This window comes from Rutidosis leptorrhynchoides, chromosome 7, assembly GCF_046630445.1.
Source record: "Rutidosis leptorrhynchoides isolate AG116_Rl617_1_P2 chromosome 7, CSIRO_AGI_Rlap_v1, whole genome shotgun sequence".
Taxonomy (NCBI): domain Eukaryota; kingdom Viridiplantae; phylum Streptophyta; class Magnoliopsida; order Asterales; family Asteraceae; genus Rutidosis; species Rutidosis leptorrhynchoides.
The window spans coordinates 328242387-328261688 of NC_092339.1; the positions used below are offsets into that span (position 1 = coordinate 328242387).

The window sequence follows — 19302 nt, forward strand, 5'->3', positions numbered from 1 at the left end:
TATCAGCATCTATTTTATTTGATACTGGCGCCGATAGAAGTTACGTGTGTATAAATTTTTACACTAAATTGAATTGTTCATCATTACCTCTAGATGCTAAGTACTTGATTGAGTTAGCTAATGGTAAACTAATTAAAGCCGATAAAATTTGTCGTGATTGTGAAATAAATCTAGCCGGAGAAACGTTTAAAATCGACTTAATACCCGTGGAATTAGGAGGTTTTGATGTAATAGTCGGCATGGACTGGATGTCCAAAATAGGAGCGGAAGTTGTTTGTGCCAAGAAGGCAATTCGTATTCCTGGTAAGGATAAAATGCCGGTGATGATTTATGGAGAGAAGGGTAATTCAAAGCTAAAACTCATTAGCTGTTTGAAAGCCAAGAAGTGTTTAGAAAAGGGATGTTACGCTATTTTAGCACATGTTAATAAAGTCGAAAAGAAAGAAAAGTGCATCAACGACGTGCCTGTGGCAAGAGATTTTCCTGAAGTTTTTCCGGAAGAATTGCCGGGATTACCTCCATTTAGATCTGTAGAATTTCAAATAGATTTAGTACCAGGAGCTGCACCAGTGGCTCGTGCGCCATATAGACTTGCACCGTCCGAATTAAAAGAACTTCAAAGTCAGTTAAAAGAATTACTAGACCGTGGATTTATACGACCAAGTACTTCACCGTGGGGAGCTCCGATTCTATTTGTTAAAAAGAAAGATGGATCTTTTAGGATGTGCATAGATTATCGTGAATTAAATAAGTTAACTATCAAAAATCGGTATCCACTACCGAGAATTGACGACTTATTTGATCAACTCCAGGGATCATGTGTTTATTCGAAAATCGACCTAAGATCGGGCTATCATCAACTACGTGTCAAAGAAGAGGACATTCCGAAAACTGCTTTTCGAACACGTTATGGTCATTACGAATTTTTGGTCATGCCGTTTGGGTTGACAAATGCGCCAGCTGTATTCATGGACCTCATGAATCGAGTTTGTAGTCCGTATTTGGATAAGTTTGTTATCGTTTTCATTGATGATATTCTTATCTATTCCAAAAGTGAGCAAGAGCATGAAGAGCATTTAAGGTTGATACTGGAGTTGTTGAGAAAAGAACAACTTTATGCTAAATTTTCTAAGTGTGCTTTCTGGTTGAAAGAAGTGCAATTTCTTGGTCACGTTGTTAATAGCAAAGGAATTCAGGTTGATCCAGCAAAAACTGAAGCTATTGAAAAATGGGAGACTCCTAAGACACCAACACAGATACGCCAATTTTTGGGTTTAGCTGGTTATTATAGAAGGTTTATTCAAGATTTTTCCCGAATAGCTAAGCCGTTGACAGCATTAACGCAAAAAGGGAAGAAATACGAATGGACCTCGGAGCAGGAGAATGCATTTCAATTACTGAAGAAGAAGTTAACTACGGCGCCTATTTTATCGTTACCTGAAGGGAACGATGATTTTGAAATATATTGTGACGCTTCGCGACAAGGTTTTGGTTGTGTTCTTATGCAACGGAAGAAAGTTATTGCATTTGCATCCCGACAATTGAAGATTCACGAGCGAAATTATACGACGCATGATCTAGAATTGGGAGCAGTCGTGTTTGCATTGAAGATGTGGAGACACTACTTGTATGGGGTTAAATTCACTGTGTTTACTGATCATAAAAGCCTTCAACATATTTTCGATCAAAAACAATTGAACATGAGGCAACGTAGGTGGGCCGAGTTAATAAACGACTATGATTGTGAAATTCGTTATCATCCTGGGAAGGCGAATGTGGTGGCTGATGCTTTAAGCAGAAAAGAACGAGAACCAATTCGAGTTCGAGCAATGAACATAAAAATTCGCATGAATCTCAACTCACAAATCAAAGAAGTTCAACGAGAAGCACTTACTAAAGAAAATATAGGAAATGAAATAATGAAGAAGTATGAGAAGCAACTCGTTATGCGGGAAGATGGAATTCGATATTTTGCAAATCGTATTTGGGTACCGAAGTTGGGTGGATTAAGGAAGTTGATATTGAACGAGGCACATAAGACAAGATATTCGATACATCCTGGAGTTGGAAAGATGTACCAAGATCTTAAGACGCATTATTGGTGGCCTAATTTGAAGACAGACGTTGCAACATATGTTGGGGAGTGTTTAACTTGTTCCAAGGTTAAAGCAGAACACCAAAAGCCGTCAGGGTTACTTCAACAACCAGAAATCCCAGAATGGAAATGGGATGGTATTACCATGGATTTCATCACGAAGTTACCAAAGACTACCTGGGGATACGACACCATTTGGGTGATTGTTGATCGTCTCACCAAGTCTGCACATTTCTTGCCTATAAAGGAAACAGATAGAATGGAGAAACTATTACGATTGTATATAAAGGAAGTTGTTTCAAGGCATGGAATACCTATTTCCATTATATCCGATCGTGATAGTAGATTTACTTCAAAGTTTTGGCAATCACTACAGGAGGCACTAGGAACTCGTTTGGATATGAGTACCGCATATCATCCGCAGACCGACGGGCAGAGTGAAAGAACAATTCAGACTCTTGAAGACATGCTCAGGGCATGTGTGATCGATTTTGGAAACGGATGGGATAAATATCTACCGTTAGCAGAATTCTCGTATAATAATAGTTATCATGCGAGCATTGGAGCTGCGCCATTCGAAGCATTGTATGGAAGGAAGTGTAGATCTCCTATCTGTTGGAATGAAGTAGGAGATCGACAATTAACTGGTCCCGAGATCATACATGAAACGACTGAGAAGATAGTGCAAATCAAGGAGAGATTAAAAACAGCCCGCAGTCGCCAAAAGAGCTACGCCGATGTCCGAAGGAAACCATTAGAGTTTCAGGTCGGGGACATGGTTATGCTAAGGGTGTCACCTTGGAAAGGTGTGATACGTTTTGGAAAAAGGGGTAAACTGAACCCAAGATATGTAGGCCCGTTCAAGATCATCGAACGCATTGGACCGGTAGCTTATCGACTCGAGTTACCGCAACAACTCGCCGGAGTACATAATACCTTTCATGTCTCGAACCTTAAGAAGTGTCTTGCAAAGGAAGACCTCACCATTCCTCTTGAAGAAATCCATGTCGACGAGAAACTACAATTCGTCGAAGAACCAATTGAAATCATGGACCGTGAAGTTAAACAGCTCAAACAGAGCAATATACCGATTGTTAAGGTTCGTTGGAATGCTAGAAGAGGTCCCGAGTTTACTTGGGAACGAGAGGATCAGATGAAACGAAAGTATCCGCATTTGTTTCTCGATGACGCAAAATAGGTACAATTTTAAAATTTCGGGACGAAATTTATTTAACGGGGAGGTAATGTAACGACCCGCACTTTTTCGATCATTCTATACTTATAAGATTAATATTTACATAAATTAAACCTTGCCAACATGATAAGCAATCCAAATTGTCGAGACTGATATTTCCGAAAAGAGTTTTACACAACGTTTGACCGTCTAGTTTGACCGATGATATCACGAACCATACAATATGTGATAATTATACGTTTGTGTATATATATGTATATATACATATTTAACATGATTAAAGAATGTTTTAATACCTCATTTTATATTAATAACAACAAGTTATATGTGTATTTTGAAACTACTAACTTAAGTTTTCAAAACGATAACAATACGTAACGTTATTTGACATATATACTTAAGACTTATAATGTTATACATATATTGTAAAAGTAATGTATTTAATTACTTTTAAAGAACTTAAATACATAAAATCATATAAGTGTATTCACAAAAGATAGCTATATTTGAATCCTCATTTCATTTTTCACGAAATTTCTATACGTATACCTAGAGTATTTGTACTCGTATCATACCTAGCTCCTATACGTATTTACTAATAGTAAATACACATCAAAATCACCACCTAACCAGCCATTATTCATGCCCTTAGAGCTAGGTAATTACTTTTGGATGATTACTTGACTAATTATACAAGAAAACAACTAAAACTTTTGTCCTTGTACACCATCAAAAACGCCACCATCACCACCTTAAATACTTCCATTCATTTCCCATTTTTGATTCACTTTCACTTCAATTATCTTAGCAAAAACACACACTCTTTCAAGAACTCTAAACTCCATAACACTTCAGCAACTTACCAAGAAGATCTAGCTTCAAAAACCATACTAAAACACCATAAGAAAACCATACAAAAACACTTCAAGAAAACCCTCCAAGAACACCAACTTACTTCCAATCTTTCATCCACTTCCAACACCCTTTTGATTCTAGCTTCTTACTTCTCTTTTACAGCAAACTTATCCAAGGAACTTGAGGTAGAATCTATGTTCATAACCTTATTCAATTCATATATATATAGCTATCTTATTTTGTGGTACAAAAGTTTAACAACAAGAACATAGTTTGAATGTTTTCAAACTTGTTTGCAAACTAAATAGATCCTTCTAACTTAACTTTTAAAATACTTCAAGACATGTAACATAACTTATTTATATGTTAATTTAACAAGGTAAAACTTGGTTTTTCAAAGTATAAGTATTTTTGGAAAAATGGTCATTAAATGATTTTGTTGTAACAAAAATGTTTAACTTCATATGTTTCACTAAACTTTCACCTATGCCGTATGATTTTGAATACAAACCAAGGTATTTACAGTTCATAGTCTTAAAGAAGAACTCGATCCAAGAAGATGGCAATTTGAATCAACGAAAACGGACTTGTAACGAAGAAACTATGACCGAAACAAAATTGGTTATCCAAGACTTAATTGACTTCGGGATTAATTGGGAAAAACTACATAAAATCATATCTTTATAAGATAACATGATATTTTATATATATGTACTTACAATTCAATTTTATATGGTTCAGGATCGCCCGTAAACAACACGAGAAGATTAATCATAAGATCCCATGTTTGTACGCAACACGTCATTTGACAACACCGGTACTTTATGTACGCAACACGTCATTTGACAACACCGGTACCATGGGTCAAGATTAATCTCGACCAACACATATACGATGGGGTTTTATTGATTTCGTTGGGGGTTTTATTTATTTCATTGCGGGTATATTAAACATCTAAAAATGAACCATTAAAATTGAATTACTAACATCGGACTGTTAACTACGGACTAAGGAATTATTCAAAGTATTAAAAGTATAACAAGTATATATTTATAACGTTTGTTTAAAAATGAAAACATATTGATATATTATATATGGATAGGTTCGTGATATCAACCGGAAGACCGAGTCAAATTATATATATCATCAAGACAAGAGTGAGTATATAGTCCCACTTTTAAACTCTAAATATTTTGGGATGAGAATACATGTATTTTATGTTTTACGATATGGACACAAGTAACTGAAAAATATGTTCTACGTTGAGTTGTACCACTGGCATACTTCCCTGTAGCTTGGTAACTAATATTTACAGCGGTATTGTAAACGCGAATCCTGTTGATAGATCTATCGGGCCTGACAACCCCAACCGGACTGGACGACCAGTATTCAACGGTTGCACAGTACTTCGTTTTGTGACTACACTTGGTACGGTGTAGTAAGATTTCATATTAAAGGGAATATGCGACGTGAAAATGTTAAGTATGGTTACCAAGTGCTCAAACCACTTAGAATACTTTTATTAAACTGTTTATATACGAAATCTTGTGGTCTATATATATATTGCTGCCGGCATTAAACCTATATCTCACCAACTTTATGTTGACCTTTTAAAACATGTCTATTCTCAGGTGATTTCTAAAGTTTCCGCTGCATCATGTTGGATCTAACCAGGATCTTGCGTACGCATGTTTGTGTCAAAAATAAAACTGCATATCCGAGATGTTGTATTGTAAAATATGCTAGAAACCGTGTTGTTGTCATCATTTGTAAAGTTTGTAAGTCGAAGATTATCGCTAAACGTTAATCTTCTTTTTATTGTCTTAAGCTTGTAACAAAAATAATGGTTATGGTTTGTAATGTATAATATATGCAGTTTTCTTTCAAAAATGTCTCATATAGAGGTCAATACCTCGCAATGAAATCATACGTTATCTAACGCGTTCTTATGGTTAAGGACGGGTTATGACAGTTCCTAATAATAATATCAGTTAATAATTCTTAATAATAATAATAATATCTAATAAATTAAAAAAATAACAAGTTACATGTATTCTATTTTCATATTAGAATAATGATATTAATAATACTGATATAGATATTAATGTTAATATAAATAAAAGTAATCATAATATTATACAAATATATTACCAACTTATAATTACATTTAATATATTAATGTTATAGTTTAGTAATTATATCATATTACTAATAACATATATTGAATATTTAGTATTTATATATATATTATAAATGTTATAATATAATAATTACTATTAGAGATCTTATATATATATATATATATATATATATATACATATATATATATATATATATATATATATATATATATATATATATATAAACTTATTAATAGGAATCATATATAGATTTATATATATATAATTATATAATAGTAACTTATTAATTCTATTTATTAATTTACATATTATGTTCTAATGATTCAATTATATCATATTATTTCCACTACTTACATTTATATATATATATATATATATATATATATATATATATATATATATATATATATATATATAGTAATTGTTCGTGAATCGTCAGAATTGGTCAAAGGTTAAATGAATCCATGAAAATAGTTCACATGTTTTGAGACTCAACAGTACATACTTTGCTTATCATGTCGAAATCATATAAAGATTAAGTTTAAATTTGGTCGGAAATTCCCGGGTCATCACAGTACCTACCCGTTAAAGAAATTTCGTCCCGAAATTTGAGTGAGGTGGTCATGGCTAACAATAAAAATGTTTTTATGACGAATATGAGTTGATAAATAGAGTTTTATCATCATTGAGTAATATGGATAAAAATAATTCGATTATTCGAAGAGTACGAATGAAGCTATCACCAAAGAGTGAAATAGGAAAGTAAAGATTCATCTTAACTGTTGACGGAGTCAGGGTTGAATTTTCGGAATTCAAGGAATTTAAAGAAAATCTTCGAAATCTAAAAAAATTTGATTCTTCGGCGAATAATGAAATTAAGATCTCTATAACTAATGCGGAAATCTGCCTTGATTTCTTTGTCTGGTATTTTCACTATAAATGAACTTCTTCCGTTCCATTACTTTCACCATTCCTATACTTTCTTCCTCTATTCCTACTTTTAAAATATTGGGGAAATGCTTCATCCAGTTCTAATTCTTGATATTTTCCTATCTATGTATCTGTCATCCTTTTTTTCAATCTTCCACCAGAAAATCTGTTTACTTCTACTATTGCCTTGGGGGATACTATTCTTAATTATACCGTGTCTTTATATTGCTATTCGTATTAATATCCACGGTTTGTAACTTCTGTGTTGTTATTGGATTTTATATCTTCTCTTATATTTCAATGTCCCTGCTTCTGTCTCCTATAATTATTGTCATCCACAGTTAATGCGTCCTCTTATTTGCTGCGATATATACCCCCTTTCTAGTTCGGAGCTTCATGCTTTGGTTTACTTTTCGCAAGTAACGGTCCAGACTTCATAGGTATGGAGTTTCGAATTATCATAATATACAAGGTAGAAAGGAAAGGTAATAGCACGATTTGTTTTGTCAAATTACCTGAATCACTGAGAATAGAACTATCAAGAATATATTTTCTTGATATGTTCTGAAGTTAAGCAGAATGAAAGAGTTATGTAACATGGCACATGATGTCGTTATAATCTGTAAATCATCATGTTCCATTTAGAAACTCAGCATGACTTACTGTAATATAATCACGTTGATCAAGTGTCATTATATTATACTAACTCATGCATCAGTTCCCAACATTACAGTTTCTATATGATGTAATACTGATAGTACGAAGAGATTAATGATTTCAGATAAGAATAGTTATAAAAATATCTCCAGAAATATGGAGGATATTTATAATGAAAGATACGATAATATCTCGAAATATCTAAGATCAGTGGATGATAGAAACTATTGTCTGCAAGGGTTTAGAGTAAGGAGCAAGATATTCACTAAAGACTTTAGCAGACATTGAATCATTTGGATTCTTTGAAGTCAAACTTATTCTTTGTGATTTGTCCACGACTTTCTTCATAATTTCGCATAATCTGCTTTTCGGTACTAAATTCTCTGTTGAACGTTTCCAATATAATGATACACAGGAAGCACGAAGAGGTATATAATTTCGGACGAGAATATTTATGAAAATATCCTCAGAAATATCGAAGATATTGATGATGATATTTTGAAATTTCTAAGTTCAATGGTTGATGAAGAAAGATTTTCCGCAAGATTTTAACATGACTTCGGAGCAAGATATTCTCTAAAGATTTCAACGGATCCAGAATTATCTGGATTCTTTGAATATAGGGTATGGTCCTTGTATTTGTCCTTGGTCTCCTTCGTGGTTTGCTCAATCCGTTTTTCAGTACCCAATTTTCTATCGAGCGTTCCTAACGCTCCTTTCTTTATCATTAAACTTTTGGCCGTTTAGACCATCTATCATTTTTATGTTTCCTCTGCATTTAATGTTATGATATCTAAATCATCGATTATTAATCCGAGGTGGTTTCAGGAGAATTGTGCTTTTAGATGATTAAACGCTGATGGTAATATGGTGGAATATGAAAGGTTCTCTGGTAACAATAAAAGAGCATGCGTATATATCAACGTTATAATATGGTTGTTTCGTACGAAAAGTTGAAGTTGTCTTGCTGGAGCTGTGACAAAACTGGCTATCTCGAACAGCAGATGCAAAGTTATTTTCGGTAATAATAACGCTAAAGGAATTAGCACAGCTACGTGTTATACGTTTACTCAAGTTCTGAGTGTTTCCAGGTGCATAACTATATGCATCAATCTTTTCTCCCATAAATGAAGTGCGGTTGGTTCATCCTCTCGATTGAGGTATTTTCAAGAATCATGAAAGGTTTGAACGCAGAATGTAATCGTGAAGATTCAAATGATGTTTAAGACGAAATCAAGTGGCAACTTGAAGAATTGTTTAGTTTCATATGTTATAATCAATATTTTAATTCATTTTAATTGTCCAATGTTATTAGTCCATAGTCGATAGTCCACAGTTGACAGTACAATAATTCATATATAGTTTAATATATAATATTCGAATTAATTAATACGTGTCGTGACCCGTATACGTCTCAGACTCGATCACAACTCAAACTATATATATTATTGTAGAATCAACCTCAACCCTGTATAGAGAACTCGATCATTACTGCATATAGAGTGTCTATAGTGATTCCAAATAGTATATATAGATGTGTCGATATGATATGTCAAAACCTTGTATACGTGTCCCGATATTTAAAGTGCGTAAAATATATAACAGAAAATTAAATAACGATAAATAAAGTGCGTAAAGTAAATAACAGAAATTTAATGACGATAAATAAAATTGCGAGAATGTAAATTGCGATAAAATAAATTGCGATAAATAAAATGTAATCAGTTAGCTAGGAACAGTTAGCTAGGATTTTTTTAGCGTGGATTCTTAACAAAATTTCTCATAGTTAGTTAGTTTGTTTCTAACAAATTTTATTTTGTCCAATGTTTTCTTCATTATGCCACTTGTCGGATTCTGATAGGTCAAAATCCAAATATGAAATTGAATGAAAATGGTTATTCTGTGATGAACGGATTCGTATAGCTGTGGTTGCAAGTATGATAGTAAATGACTGTTGAATCGATTTCGAAGAATGTACGGTGTAACTTATTAATGCGAAATCTAAATATTCCTCGGGTATTACCTACCCGTTAAAATATTTTCACCATTAACAGTTTGTACAATAAAAATTTTAATTACAATCTTTATGAAAACATATATACATATATATTTTCTTCAGACGTAATTATGGATTTAATGAGTCAATGTGATATTAAACTCATCAGATTTACGGCTAGAACTATAGTACATAATCTCTAAAATATTAGAGATTACATAATCATCACGAAGGACGAAGATAGTTTATGTAGAACGATTCGTAGAACGATGATTATGCTTGAGGTATAGATTGCGAGGTTGAGACGTGTGATGATGTTGTTGTTGTTAGTACTGGTTATGCTGCTGATGCTGCTGATGCTGCTGATGGTGGTACTGTTGCTGTCGGTGCTACAAGTGTTGTTGGTGCTGAGGTTGGTAATGATGTTGGTGTAGTAATTATAGCTTGTAGATCACGCACCATTCTTGTCAGGGTTTCTATCCTACCCTCTATCATTTCTATCCATCCACTCATCTGATTCGATAGATCTTGATTATCAATTCGAAGTTCCCTAACTTCTTCTAATATTCCCCTTCGATTGGTATTCGGAAGTAGAGGTTGAATATTTTCTGATATTGCAGTAATGCGACCTTCGAGACGGAATATTTTAGCAAGAAGGGTGAATATAGTGTTGTGCATAGGTTCACCGGTGAGTACATCATTTTCTCCGATGTTAGGAGGTAAGTTTGGTTCGCGGTAGGGCTCGCCTTCTTCATTTCTCCATCGAGTGAGCAAGTCTCGGACCCACCCCCATTTCCTCCAGAAAGAAAAATAACTAAATGGTTGAGGCACTTCTGGTTCATTGACTACGGAGTCTGCTTCAATATACATCTCGAAATCTCTTCCGGAACTAATGGAATCCAAGCTAGGTGTAGGATTCATCTCTCACGATCAGTTAAAGGGTTTTGATATGAAATGATTTTCGTATACCAAATGATATTCTAATTATATATAGAATATCTATACATACTTCCAAAGATCCCATGAATTACGGAGAAAATTAAGGAAACGTGTCAGATAAAGTCTACAGTGACAGATACGCTAAGATATGAATTTTGTCTATACACTCTTCATGTAGTCAATGCAATAAGATGTGTCAAGACTAAGAATAGTGAGCAGGTAATTTACTAAGGATGATAAGCAAATGATTTTCGACTAGAAATGATAAGCAAAACTTATGACATGCAAACACGGTCGAAGTCCAGACTCACTAATGCCTCCTAACGACTTATCAGTTAGACACACTAATGCAGACCTGGTTCACTAAGATCACTGCTCTGATACCAACTGAAGCGACCCGTCCTATTCCATCCGGACGAAGTCCATTTCGATTATAAATGATTCACAACAGTTGAATACATCGCGAGGTACTTGACCTCTATATGATACATTTTACAAACATTGCATTCGTTTTTGAAAAGACAATCTTTCATTACATCAAAAGTTGACAACATGCATACTATTTCGTAATATATCTTACTATAATTGACTTAATAATAATCTTGATGAACTCAACGACTCGAATGCAACGTCTTTTAAAATATGTCATGAATGACTCCAAGTAATATCTCTAAGATGAGCAAATGCACAGCGGAAGATTTCTTTCGTACCTGAGAATTTACATGCTTTAAAGTGTCAACCAAAAGGTTGGTGAGTTCATTAGTTTAACATAAATAATCATTTCATAATTTTAATAGACTACAAGATTTCATATTTCCATTTCTCATAAATATACGTCCCATGCATAGAGACAAAAATAACATTCATATGGATTGAACACCTGGTAATCGACATTCACAATATACATATAAGAATATCCCCATCATTCCGGGATCCTCCTTCGGACATGATATAAATTTCGAAGTGTTAAAGCATCCGGTACTTTGGATGGGGCTTGTTGGGCCCGATAGATCTATCTTTAGAGTTCGCGTCAATTAGGGTGTCTGTTCCCTAATTCTTAGATTACCAGACTTAATAAAAGGGGCATATTCGATTTCGTTAATTCAACCATAGAATGTAGTTTCACGTACTTGTGTCTATTTCGTAAAACAGTTATAAAAGCAGCGCATGTATTCTCAGTCCCAAAAATATATTGCAAAAGCATTTAAAAAGGGATTAATGAAACTCACAATACTGTATTTTGTAGTAAAAATACATATAACGACATTGCACAGTGCAGGGTTGGCCTCGAATTCACGAACCTATATCATTTGTATATTTATTAATATACATAATTGTAATCGAACAATTATATGTATATACATGTATTAGTTATTTCTTTTTTTTATATTAATAATATATATATGTTTCATATATCCATTTTGTATTTAAATATGTTAATTTTTGTTATGTTATATATATATTAAACATCTCATTTGTATATCAATAATAATAGTTATAATAATACCAAAATAATATTAATAGTGGTAAAGTGATAATAATTATAATACATAATATTACTAATAAGATAATAATGTTAATAATTCTATTATTAATAATAATTATGATATTAATAATTATAATTGTAAAAATATTAATTTTTCTGTAAATGACAGTTTTGATAATGGTTTTGATAATTATATAATAACAATACTCATGATATTGTTAATAATCATACTTATGTTAATAATGATAATTATAGTATTTATAAAATGATATCAATACTAATATTTGCGAAAATAATAATAACTTGTATTATTTTCATAATAATAGTAATAATAATAATCACAATCATATTAATACCTATTTTAATATTAGTAGTGACAATAATAATTATAGTTATGATAATAATACTCATTTGTTTGATATTAATATGTAATTTTATTATTAAAGTGATACTAGTAATTAACTTAACCATAATATTAATATTTATAATAGTAATTATACTTATGATAATAATAATAATTGTTAGTTAATACCTTTTACTAATGATAATAATAATATTGATAATAATAATCATGTATTACTAATCGTATTAATAATAATAACATATCAAAATGATTTATATCAACAATAATAATATTAACAACAACAATAATATTAATAATAATAATGATAATAATGAAAATGATAATAATAAATTTTGGTATTAAAAACTACCTTAGAAGCCCTTTAAAAAAAATAGTTGCACGAAGCGAGGATTAAACCCGAGACCTCTCGCTAAACCGACACTCCTCCTAACCACTCTTCCATTATGATTTTTCTGAATTAACACAGAACTGTATGTATATAACTCGTATAAATTAATTGTTCCTGTTCTTCATCTTCTTCCTTAATAACATCGACCACATATGTTTCAAAACTAAAATATCGAATATTATGGCTTCAATTAAGACTTGTAAACATTAATAACATCATAACATGTGGTTTTGAACAATAAAAAAAACGAAAAAAAAGAAACAGCAAACTCGATGCAGTCGCTGAAATTTAAAAAAAAATGATTTCGCATTAGAAGTTGTTTTGGACAAAACTTATAATATGAATTGTGTTTCAAAACACTTCTGTAAACTTTTTCAATCATTAATTTAACTAAAAACATTGAAACAAACCCGAATTTTAATGAAGAACAATTTAGTTGACTTTTTGAAATTTATCTTTGACTCAAAAATTCGAAGTCGATTTAACGAATTAAGACTCGAGAATTTGAGGAAACATTCACGAACGAATTTAGAACATTTCTGCATTAATAGATTTTTAAAAAGGATTTGATTTCGAATCTTGAGTAAAAAGCTACATAACAGAGAATAAAAAAAATTAAATAAATAAATAAACCCAGTTTGATTCTACAAATTCAATGCTGTAAATGGTTAATTGTGATTGATAATTGTTGTTTAGATCGATGGTACCAGACAACAACTTGAGTGGATTGTTTATATATTGATTTTGAAGTCGACCAATATTTTCTTCAGTACAGATATATATATAAAAAAACATAAAAAGAGAAACCCATAAATAACGGATTTTGTTTGTTTGCAATGATATTATTCGATTTTTGGTAGATAGAAAACAAAACTAGTACACTATGATTTTGACAAAAGCAGATTTCAATTTGAATATATCTGATTCTTTATAATTCGAATAATATAACTAATATTAATAAATAATTAAGTATTAATAATAATAATCCTAATAATAATAATGATAAATATTAATGATAATAATAATAAATTTATTAGTGATAATAATATTATTAGTAATAATAATAATAATAATAATAATATGATGTTATTAATAATAACAATAATAAATAATAATCTTTAATAAGCTTAATATTAATTAATGATAATGATAGTAATAATAAAAATGTTAATAATAATAAAAGGTATTAGTTCCTAATAATAATATCAGTTAATAATTCTTAATAATAATAATATCTAATAAATAAAAAAATAACAAGTTCCATGTATTCTATTTTCATACTAGAATAATGATATTAATAATACTGATATAGATATTAATGTTAATATCAATAAAAGTAATCATAATATTATAAAAATATATTACCAACTTATAATTACATTTAATATATTAATGTTATAGTTTAGTAATTATATCATATTACTAATAACATATATTGAATATTTAGTATTTATATATATATATTATAAATGTTATAATATAATAATTACTATTAGAGATCTTATATATATATATATATATATATATATATATATATATATATATATATATATGTATATATATATATATATATATATATAAACTTATTAATAGGAATCATATATAGATTCATATATATATATAATTATATAATAGTAACTTATTAATTCTATTTATTAATTTACATATTATGTTCTAATGATTCAATTATATCATATTATTTCCACTACTTACATTTATATATATATATATATATATATATATATATATATATATATATATATATATATATATATATATATATATATATATATATATATATATATATATATATATATATATATATATATATAGTAATTGTTCGTGAATCGTCAGAATTGGTCAAAGGTTAAATGAATCCATGAAAATAGTTCACATGTTTTGAGACTCAACAGTACAGACTTTGCTTATCATGTCGGAATCATATAAAGATTAAGTTTAAATTTGGTCAGAAATTCCCGGGTCATCACACAATCCTTCCCCTATCCGAGAATAAAGTCAAGTCATTTCTCCACCTAGAGTGAAAACACTCTCAAAAGTAGAGAAAATCATCCCTCTCTCTATTCGACGGATAGAGAGATTGCTTCCGAGTGGACCTCCGGCCAATAAGAAGGAAAAAGTTATTTAAAAAATAAAATAAAATAAAAAATAAAATTGAGACGCCATGAAAATGGTAAAATAAAATTTCCATGGGTTTTAAATCATGCCTGAAATTTAATTTAGGCTCTAAGAGTTAGTCAAGTCACCAATAAATCGACGCTTGCTGTTGACTCAATAACTAGAGCCCCAAAAAAAATGTTTGAGTTTTATTTTATTGTTTCACTCATTTCCAGCGATTGATCGAACAATGTTTATGTTTTATTGTTTTATCAGTACCTTTGTGTGTGTGTTATTTGTTCAGACCAAGGTTGAAGAAATCGAAATTCGGGGAGTTTTCGGAGGAACCATTTATGAGAGTTCTCGGAGAACTCGGGAGTTTTCGATGGTTGACTTTCGTTGACTTTTGGAATAATTTATATGATAATTGAGATTTGACCGATTTTTGGTAGAGAAACTCCATATATCGGTCGTTGACCGATTTTTGGCCGATTCCAAAACGAGAACTCGACAGCAACTCCAAAACGATTTTTAATTGTATAAAGGTATCATCTTTAAAAATTTAGACAATTTTTAATTTCTATTATGTTTGATTTTGATTGGTTGGTTAAATTAGGATTTATGATATTTAAAAAAGATATATGTATTTGGAATCGCAGGTATGAATTTGAAAAAGAAAGGTATTTGGATTTAGGAGTTTTGGATTGGATATTGGGTTTTTTTTTTTTTTTTGTGTTTGAGGGTTTATGATGTGTTAGTGATGAAGATAAGGGGTAAAAAGACGAATTTATCCTCACATGTAATGCACCTGTCATGACTTAACCGACTTATTTAACAAAAGTTAGACGGAGGGATGATGATTGCAAATTTTTGATAAACAAAGGATTCTAAAGGCAAAAAAATAACCCGAGGGACGCTTTTAACAATATGAAGTATAAAACAGGGACCAACGAAGAAAAAAAATCCAAATATTATATAACACATGTTTAAAGTTAAAGTTGAGAAATGTTGCTTTTTTGAAAAGTTAAAATAGAACACGTATTATGAAGACGTAAGGTGTAGCAAAATTTATTAGTATGCCTAGAATTTCTCTCTTATTAGTAAGTATAACCTTTAAACTTGCCTTTCAATATTTACGATAGTGATAATAAGAAGTTAAAATATGTTTTTAAAAAAGTTACAATAAAGATATAGATATTTCAAGTACATTATGATTCAAAGAAAATTACAACTTATTTGTTTAGTAGTGAACATATGCTAAAAGACTAAGGTCATTTTTCTTGTGCATTGCTAAGCCAGGCTTAGCCTCAAAGTCTATATCTTCAATCTTCATATCATTCGGCAAACCCCAATCAAACAAGTAAAGAAGGTTAGCATGAAATAGTTCAATCGTCATTACTCCAATCGAAATTCCGGGGCATATTCTTCAGCCAGATCCAAACGGAATCAACTCAAAATGGTTCCCTTTAAAGTCAATATTACTACACAAAAATCTCTCAGGCAAGAACTCCTCAGGGCTCTTCCAAGATTCAGAGTCTCTTCCAATAGCCCAACTATTTACATAGACTAGGGTTTTCGGGTTGATCTTATAACCATTTAAGATTGTTTCTTTTAATGTTTCGAGAGGTATAAGAGGAGCTGGAGGGTATAATCTCATCAACTCTTTTATCACTGCCTTAAGATATGTTAGTTTTGAAAGATCATCTTCAACTACTTTGCCCTTCTTTCCAACCACACCTCTCACTTCTTCTTGTGCTTTTTTCATTACTGTTGGGTACTTTATTAGTATTGTCATCCCCCAAATCAATGTAACCGCATTATTATCCGTTCCAGCAACCAATATATCCTAAAAGGAGAATAATGTATCGAAACGTTTCGATAAAAGAACTGTTAGAATTATACTATATATAAATGAACAAAGTGGGTAAACGAATAAGGTTTTTTCAACTATCTAAGGAACACAAATAACAACAATACTCAATCCTACATATGTGTAAATAATCACTTATTTACTCGGGGAATGAGAGTATATTTATTTAGATGTACGCGCTCTAACTGTGTTATCACATAGCCGTTTTTGACTCCTTTCCCTTGTAAATTACACTATGAGAACTTATAAATAATGTGATTTAATATACATTATTATTTTGATTAAAAAGAAGATAACATATTCCTTACCATTAGTATGGCTTTGATGTGATTGTAAGTGAGCTCAAACGTATTCAAGATTGGATTTTTCATGAGTCGAACTAAAACATCAATAATATCATGGTCCTCCTCGTGAGACTTTAGGGTTTGAGGTTTGAGATGTTCCTCAATTAGTTCTTGATAAAACATGTCCAAATCCTGAAAACACTTGTCTAGTCGACCCATCTTTCCGGTTAACCTATCAATTAGACCAGCAAAAGGCAAACCAGGCCAATTATCCGAAATAAAAAAGTCAGTTACCGTCGCTTGAAGGTCATCAAGTAGTCTAAGAATCTTCTTTTGCTCATCTCCATCTTCATACCTCTTGCCAAAACTCATTCGCATGATAATATTGTTGGTTACACTTTTTGAGAGTTCACTCAAGTTTAAAAGGTTAGAAGAAAGTGCTAACCCATGTATTTTGTTCATGGCACGTTGGACTTCGTCTTCAGGAATATACCTAAAAGATCGTACCCTTTTATGATTTAACAAGTGAGTGGTAAAGATCTTTCTCATGTCACTCCAATTCTTGTTGTATTGCGAAAACGCGATATCAAGGCCATTATAAGATAACTTTTGTAGGGCTAGCAATGGTGGCCTACTACAAAAGATTATATCTTGGGTTTTCAAGACCTCTTTTGCTAGACTTGGTGATGAAACAACAATAGCTGGGATGAAACCAAAACGGAGGGATACAATCGGACCGTAGGATTTGGATATGTCCCATAGCACTACTGGAAAAACCCCAATTGGGGACAACAAAATTTTGTTTTTAGGGACGACATGTCGTCCTCAATAATCTTGCGGGACGACATGTCGTCCCCATAAAGTCGTCCCCAGTGTTCTGTCGCGAAAAGTTTTTCGGGACGACTGATTTTTTTTTAGGGACGACGGTGGGACCCACTTTGACTTTTCAATTGTTAATCTTGTCCATTTTTTGGGGACGACTTTTAGGGACGGCATGTCGTCCCTAAAGAAATAATATTAAAAAAATCATTTTTCCAACGAATTAATAATTATAATATTTTTAATCTAATTGGGACGACTCTTTAGGGACGACATGTCGTCTCTAAAAAAATAATATTAAAATATCCTATTTTCATTCTAAATAATAATAATAATATTAAAATGTAATTGGGGACGACAAAAGGGTACAACATGTCGTCCCCAATAAGCTGTTATCGTTTTTGGGCCGATTAAAAACTGCTTTTCCAGCCGTAAAAACGGCACATTTAAACCAAATCAAAACCTGTTGCACAAAACACAATATATTTCACAAACACAAGCTCAACATTAATTAAAACATGTCCGAAACATTATCCAACCGTTACAAACTTAATCCGAATACTAAAAGATTACAATCCGACACAAAGTTTACAACCTTAAAACATTATCCAAAGTTTACAAACTTAAACCAAATCCGAATAGCAAACAAACTTACAAACTTACCTTGCTTCATCTTCATTTTCTTCATCACTTTCGCTTTGAGACGCACCACTTTCTTCCACGTCTTCATCGTCATCACCTTCGTCTTCACCTTCGGTTTCTTGAGTTTGATTGGGGGTTGGGAAAAAAGATTGCCATTGGGGCGGGATTGCCATATTGTTAAAGGCAAAAGTATCGTATACCGCTTCCTTTAGCAATGGGTTTTCGGAACCCGGTGGTGGTGGTCGTCTTGTTTGACAAGTTGATGATGAAGATGATGTACTAGCCGATCCGGGTAACGTTTTACCCACTCCGCGACGGTACCCGCGACGTTTGCCTAAAACTTCCAACATAATGACTTCATCACTCCTTTCCGGATATTTTTCTTTTAATTTCAACATTTTTTCCTACATAGTTAACAAATATTATTATTAGTATTATCATATAACAATACGACAACCCATATTCACCATTTGACCCATATACACATATACATATACTTATATTGACCCATATTGACTAAATGACT

At 31.6% G+C, this 19302-nt stretch overlaps 1 pseudogene; it reads right to left on the reverse strand.

Annotated features, from left to right (window-relative positions):
- Positions 1 to 16401: 16401 nt before the first annotated feature.
- On the reverse strand, positions 16402 to 19174 carry LOC139860287 (6,7,8-trihydroxycoumarin synthase-like; annotated as a pseudogene).
- Positions 19175 to 19302: the final 128 nt, after the last annotated feature.